Source organism: Sturnira hondurensis, unplaced genomic scaffold, assembly GCF_014824575.4.
Source record: "Sturnira hondurensis isolate 20B ecotype Veracruz unplaced genomic scaffold, ASM1482457v3 Scaffold0006413, whole genome shotgun sequence".
NCBI lineage: Eukaryota > Metazoa > Chordata > Mammalia > Chiroptera > Phyllostomidae > Sturnira > Sturnira hondurensis.
In genome coordinates, this window is record NW_028079044.1 from 27,681,802 (window position 1) to 27,689,364 (window position 7,563).

The window sequence follows — 7,563 nt, forward strand, 5'->3', positions numbered from 1 at the left end:
GGAAGCAGAGGAACTGGGGACATAAGTGCAAACAGTTCAAGAAGCTCAAGACAAGGAGTGAATTCTACATCAGAGGCAAGAGGAAAAGGATTCTGGCTACGGACAACCACGTGGCAATGGCAGCGGGGAGGGGGGTGGATGGAGGGAGAAGAGAGAATTAGGGCAATAAATGATAATGGGAAAAACACAATTAGAAAACTGAACAAAAAAGAGGCAAAAGTAATAATAATAATTAGACAAAATGTTGTGAAAACTATAAGGTAGAAAAAAATTGAAATAGGTAAGGAATTTCAGACAACTAAGATAACAATTCTAAAAGCCCAGTTTCCACAGTCACCCCCAAGTTTTGCAAACACCCCCTTGAACACTGACCTGGGGGGACAGGATTACACTGACATGATAGCGTAACTGATTGTCAATAAACACGAACATTAAAGTTGAGTTTCAGCAGGACATTAAAACATTCCTTTTTGTGAAACCAAGTAGCCAGGCAAGATTTTCATAGATCTAGTATAAAGCTAAAGAGATTAAAGCCCGCAATAGAAAACACATCATTAAAATAGTAAAGGAAAATTTTTAAAAAAAACAGGAAGAGAATGGTTAGTGGCATGTAATGCTGTTAAAAAGCCCAAGAGGCTGAGGCTGAGAACTGATCATCAGAGTAGCAGCACAAATGTGGCCTTGGCTTTGGTGGAGTAATGGGGATGGATCTGAAAGAGTGGGTTCAAAGAGAAATGGAGGGGAGGAAGTAGAGATGCTGTCTACACACCTCTTTTGCCATAGGTGGGAATAGAGAAACTGGGATATAGCTTACAGAATCACAGGACTCAGGTTCCCAAAGATGAAAGATCTTATACTATGTTTGCAAGATGACGAAACTGATCCAGGGGGAAATTGATGCAGCAGGAGTAATTAGGGGTCAATTGCAGGAGCCTAGCCTTGAGCAAGAAAGAATATGAGATGGAGGGCCCATGGGAATGCTGGCTTTAATTGGGAGCAGGGACAATTCATCTCAGCTAACAAGAGGGAAAAAGAGCGTATAGGTCCAGGGGTAGGGAGGTGACCAGATTTTGTAATAGGACTCTAGATAGTCTCTTCTGATTGCTTGCCTCATCTCAGTGAGAGAAGCAGAATCGTTAGTTGAGAGTACAGAGACAATTGCTTTGAGGTTTGAGAAAGGAAGAGAAAAAGGGGGGAAATAATCTAGGACAGAGGGAGAGTGAAATGACTAGGGTGACTGGTAGGACTGACAGGGGGCACCTTCCAGGTAAGGTTTGCAGTCGTGGTTTTCAGGACGATCACTCAGCACGGTTGCATGGTCTTCTCCAGCCACAGCCAGTGTCGCTTGGATTTAATCAGGGTTAGGATTTGTCAGGAGAAATGTGTGAAGGCTAGGATCACTAGAGGGGGTCCTAGTGGGCAAAAATGTGGCAGTGGGTTTCTCTAGTGGAGTGGTGGCTAATTTAGAAATACAGAAGGTAATGGTCAGAGACTAGTATGCTAGAGACAGAATTATGGAAGGTATGTTGTTATTAGTAAGGACAAAGCCCAGAGTAGAGGTTCTTAACCTTGCCTATATGTTAGTGGTTCTTAACCTTGCTTGGGAACCAAACATAAGCAAACAAACAAACAAAAAGCAAAATGAAACAAAACAATACTTAAATCTTTCTCAAAACAAACTGAATCAAAATTGCTTAGGTGAGGCCTGATCCTTAGCATACTTCTGTTTCTTTGTTAACCAGTTCCCCAGGAGATTCCAATACGCAGCCAAGGCTGACAACCACTGATCTGGGACAGGTTTACCTTAACAATTGACCATGGCATAGTGCTTGTGGCTCAGCTAACCCCTGCCCTTCCACATGACCTGCAGCAGAATCGTGTCTCTGTTTGCATGGTCTTTGCAGCCTGCCCGGGGAAACTGAATTTATTCATCTACATTTAGGCATATTAATTTCCCCTCTTCATTCATTCCATCTTATTGACTCAGATTTTAGCGTACTGAGGTAAGTTTTGTTACGACATGTTACTTACATCTTCCAACATCTATGATGAACAAGCCTCCCGTGTATTCCTGTCAATTATTAAACTGTTCAATGAATGTAACCAAGGCGAGCTCCGTGACATGCTGACAGAGACCTCTACCCAAGGACCCAGTACTCTGAGTCCCACCTTTGCACCCGGCCGAGCATTCCTCCGTTCTCACTTATCCCACGGGCATTTAACGATTGCCAACTCTGGGTTAGTCCAGTTTATGGAGCTGCAGATGGGGGTCTGACAGGCACAGTTCCTGCCCGGTGGGGTTGACTATCTTGTGGGGGACAAATAATCAACCGGTAAGTAAATAAATCAGAAAAATTACTGGACACAGGGTGAGTGGGGTGAAGGAAAATGAACAAAAGTGGTGACAGCAAATGCTGGGCAAGGTAAATGGAGATAGGGGCACCTAAGCCATGCACTAGTCCAGATTCTTCGTCCTCCGGCAGGACATTATGAAAGTCTCCAAAGGAAAGTTTCCGAACCCCACAGACCCGAGTCTGACACATCTTCCTGCTCTCACCTCGATACGGCACGACTCGTTATTTAAGAATCCCTACCTCTTCCCTGTAATTCTTTCTAAAATACCCATAAACCTTCTGCTTAATAATCCATCCCCGGGTTTACTGCACTCAGTGAGCAGTTGTTTCAAGAATCCATCGTCTTCCTGTTTGTACATCAGAACAACTGGCCCATCAGACTTCAAGCAGTAATGATAAATTTGTACTATTTATTTTGCATTACTCATAGTAATATTTATTATATGTCTTGTATATAAATACAAAGTACGAATGTGTAAATATAAATACAAATAAATACAATGTATAAATGTATATGTATTTGAAGGCCCCTATTAAATACTCTGTTTGATGCTGCATTTAACCTTTATAATACACTTCTGAGGCATATGCGCTTATCGCCCCTTAAGAGTGAGGGAAGCCGTAGCTCAGCGGGGTTGAACTGCTCCGTGGTTACAGAGTGCTAAGCGAAGTCATGGGGCTGGGAGCCAGACAGATGACTCAGAGCCAGAGCTCTTAACAGTCGTGTTCTGCAGCGCCGGGGAACAGTCCTGCAGTAGCTGTCGGGTTATGCGTATGTTGATTATGTTGCGACGAAAAGATCAAAATGGCAGCACTGGGATGGGTAGGCAAACAGCGTGGTCCAGCTCAGCCTTGTCCTTTCTAATCAAATTTTGCAACGCTGAACAAGCAAGGAAATCACGGTGAAACTTGGCAAGTGGCAATAAAAACATACGGGTAATTGAGTCCCTGAAAATATCTTCATAACGGCAGTGGCCTCTGGTGTGTCCTCAAGCCTGATGCAAAGACCAGGCTCTCAGCCCCACACATCCCTGGTTGTGAAGGTGGTCGCCAGTGCCTATATGGCCTCACCACAGGGGTGAGTCACCCTTGTATTCACGACAGGGAGGCAAACAATTAACTCTTGCCTTGTCCTTATCAGAGTCATTACTAAAAGTCCTTATTAAGCTGGTATCTCTCAGGGTTCAGCTCCAATCAGGATTCTCACACAGAGGGAGAAGCCCATCTTCACTGTTACAGGTTAGCTTCATCTCTGCGCCTTGGTGCCAGGAGAAATATTCTTCTGCTGTGACGGAGTGCCAGCTCGCTGACCAGCTGTCAGTAAGTGTCTGATGAACTAACGAAGAGACAAGAAAGGAGCGTGTGGCAATAGTGCCAATCACTATACGTACGTGATGACAGAGTCAACAGTTGTAAGGACAGCACTTTACCTTGATTGAAGATTCCACATGTCAATGTAGAGATTCGGGGGTCCAGATTAATGGCCAGGAGAGCACAATGTAATTAGTGAGACATCTGAAGTATGGCCTCATTTTGATGAGACACGCCTTTGTAAGTCACACAGAAACTAATCACACAGGGACCAGGGGCAAGCATTATGGACAGGGTTGTCCCCACAGCCCTTTCAATGATTTAGATAATGATTGTTTAAATTAATTCTTTCTCTTTATTGGCAAGTAGGAGTTTCTAAAAGCTTTAAGTAGCTTAACTTTTCTCCTTGTTACCATTCTTATTGACAGAAAAATTTGTTTGGCAAATCCTTTCTTCTTAGTAAAAATGTAAGTAATTAACTTCTGCTTGGCCCTGTCTAAATAGCTACCCATTCTGATTTAATGAATGAAATTTGTGATGATTAAATTTAGTGTAATTATGAACAAACCCGGCAAAGAGAGACTGACGTCTTGGAATACCTAGCATTTGCGAGGTATTTTCTGTTTGGTAAAGTCGTTTGATCCTTACAATTCCACTAGACAGCTACTATCATCCCCTTTATACTGATACTCAAACTGAGAGTCAGAGAGGAGAACAGGGCATTGAGATCAGACAGCTAGTAAGTAGCAGTGGCCAATAGGATCCTAAGTCATTCTTTATTCTTTCCTCATCATATTGTAAGAAAAAAAAAAAGACCTCATTCTCTGGGAGGTGACCGCATGCATAAGAGGAGCGTTTAGGAGAGTAACGGTCAGCATGCAATTACTGCCTTTTTTTTTTATCACTTAATGTTCTTTGCAAGGTTGCAGTTGTGCTCTTTGAACCCTTATCCACATCTTGAGCCCAGCAGATATTGTTCCCTTTGCCATCCTGAGAGGAAGAGTACAGAAGAATGTTCTGGACTTGCCATGTTTGGGGCAAGTCATGAATCTCAAATATTTTTAGGAAATTAATTATGAAGACAGATATTCAGAGTAAACTGGCTGCCTTGGGTAGTAATGGAAAGGAATTGGGCTCAATATCAAGGACAACTTCCCGGCAATAAGATAAGCACTGAAATGAACCAAAGAAAGTTAATGACATGCTTGGATGAAGGTAACCAAGTAACCCAACAATCAGTAACCCAACATCTGTCAGAGGAAATGTGCATGGAAGAAAAAGGATGGCCCATGTTAAAGGACCCCAACATGTCCCATCAAACATTGACACACTGAAAACACAAACTGTCCTGTATTCTTTCCTGTGATGTTGGTCAGGTGCCACCACGAGAGGAGGCATAGGAGAACTTCAGGAAAACACATTTCTTACGGTCCCAGGTCCTAGGAAGAGGAGACACAGCACATGTGCCCACAGGGGAAAGCCAGAGCCTGTCCAAGGTCAAGAGGCAGGGAGCAAGGGCAAGGGAAAGGTCTAGGCTGGAGCCTTTATTGGGGGTTTCACAGCAAAGGCAAGGCCAGACAGAGTCAACGGTTTTAAGATTGGCTGGTTTAAATAATTCCTGCCCTCTGGGCTATGAGAGTCGTTGCTGGTTGCCTAGTATGGGTCCTGGGATGATTTAGGATGGGGTGGGGGGGAGGGGTGGTGTTGGCCTGATGCGAGCACCCCTGAATGGAGGAGGTATGACTCTGGATTGGTCAGTTTTCTTACCAAGGGCATGCCCCCACCCCACCCCCGACTCAAGCCCTCCGCGCTCTCTCTCTGAGAATTGGCTACCCCAAGGAGCGGCAGTCTCTCCCCAACCTGAAAGGTTTTTGAGACATCAAGAAATTATAATATATAGAACAATATATATATATAAACCATGTATAAATATACTAAAAAGCACTAGATATCTGAATCAGGATAGAGCCCCAGCAACTGTCACGACAGCCCTTCTCTCCCACGGAGCCTGTGCAAACAGCGGCGGGCACAGCTGGGGGGGGCGGGGCGGGGGGGGGGCGTGTGCAGAGCGCAAACACAGCGAGTACAATGAACACAGGCTCTTAAGTCAACAGATGATCCAAACCCCAAATGGGACAAGCTCTAGGTTTGGACAAAAGATATTAACAATCATCATAACATTGGTTTAGCTGCACAGAACCTGATTGGTTAGCTGCTGAATGGAAAACTCAGAACAAAGTGAATTACCTTAAAGGGCACACCACACACAACCGCCACACTGGCCATTGCTACAGAAGCGTGTGAACAGAACCTGCCACCAAAGCTATAGAATATTTTAAGGTAAAATTAAGGATTTTTTAAGAAGTAGGAAAGTACCAATGTTTCACCAACAAACAAGGCCCAAACAAATTTCAGATTTTAATCTAGTCTGAAATAAATATAAAGGAGAAATTCCATTTGGTAAACTTCCCTTTGTAGCAAGATTATAAGATATTCTAAATCTCAAAAGTAACCTACGCTCTCCTTTGTCAGAAATCTAACATATCATTCTTCCTTCACTATCTATATAAAAGAAGATTTTGATCATTTTGATGTATAACACAATCTTATGAACCAGATCGCAAGCATCCGTGCATCCTTCCATTATGACAAACATGAGCTCGCACGAGGCACGTTTGTGGTGCCCCTGTCACGTGTATGCACCTGCAGAGATGTTCATGAGGGGGCGGGGGGGACAGGCTGATGTGCAGTGTGGAGTGAGAGCACCATCTCAGCCTTAACCATGGCCATTTCTGAAACAAATCATTGTGTGAGGTCAATTCCTTCTCAGTCATTACTATCTCACCAACACAGCCAAGCAGTTTCAAATTAGAAAAAGATACATTTCTTTTTGCTTAAGGAAAACCAAAAACAGGAAGTAAATTGCTATTTCTTTTCTTTTTCCTTTATGTCCCAAACATCTGAATTTGTACCTGTGACGAGGGAAGTTAGTCATCACCTGAATGAGTCATCTTTGGGCGGTGGCTGCCACCACAGCAAACACCTCCTGGTAGAAGAATTCCAGTTTGAGTCAAGGGTATGAAACTTACATTTGAAACCAAGCAAATGTTTTACAAAAAAGGGAGCGAAAGGGAGAGGCCCCAAACCTCAGTGATCATTCATTTCAAACACTGTACGCAGCTTCCTGAAAGAACGGGGAAAGCCCCGCCCTCGCCCCAGAGCCCACCTTCCGACTCCCACCCAGTAAACCCTACGGCTGGAGGAGAGGCAGACTCACCCACAGCAGAAGTTGAACTCACCTGCCCCCGGCCTCTTGCTGGGCAAAAGTTCATTGAGAAGTTACCAACGTCATTCTCCAGGTGAAAAACCATACTAAGCCATGGCCATTTTTCATTTTAACCAATCTCAAACATTTATGTGATGCCGACTCTTTGCCTGTAAAGGCCTCACAATCTGAAATGGAGGCAGAATTCAAACAAGGACAGTGTGCACGATGCTATTAGGGGTACGATTGGTGTACTATAAATCACGGGGGACCGACCACCTCTCCCCAGCTGCTGGAGAGTAGTAAAACGATGCAGTAGAAGGACTGCCACCACCGTTTACCGAGAACGGATTCCAGACTTCCAGCCAAGATGGAGGCGTAGGTGGAAACACTGTGCCCCCTCCCACAACTAAATTTAAAGACAGCAAAGTTTTAGAAACAAAAACGCAGCCAAAACAGTGAAAAGTGAACTGTATGTAAGTCCGACAACAACAAACCACTCAGCCAGACCGGTAAGAGGGGTGGAGTCAGTTGCGGAGTGCGGTTGGGCTGGAAAGACCCGTTTGGTCCCACTGACCCAGGAGCAAAGGCAGAGGCGGTTGGCAGATCCCAGGCATGGGATGGCGATGGGCG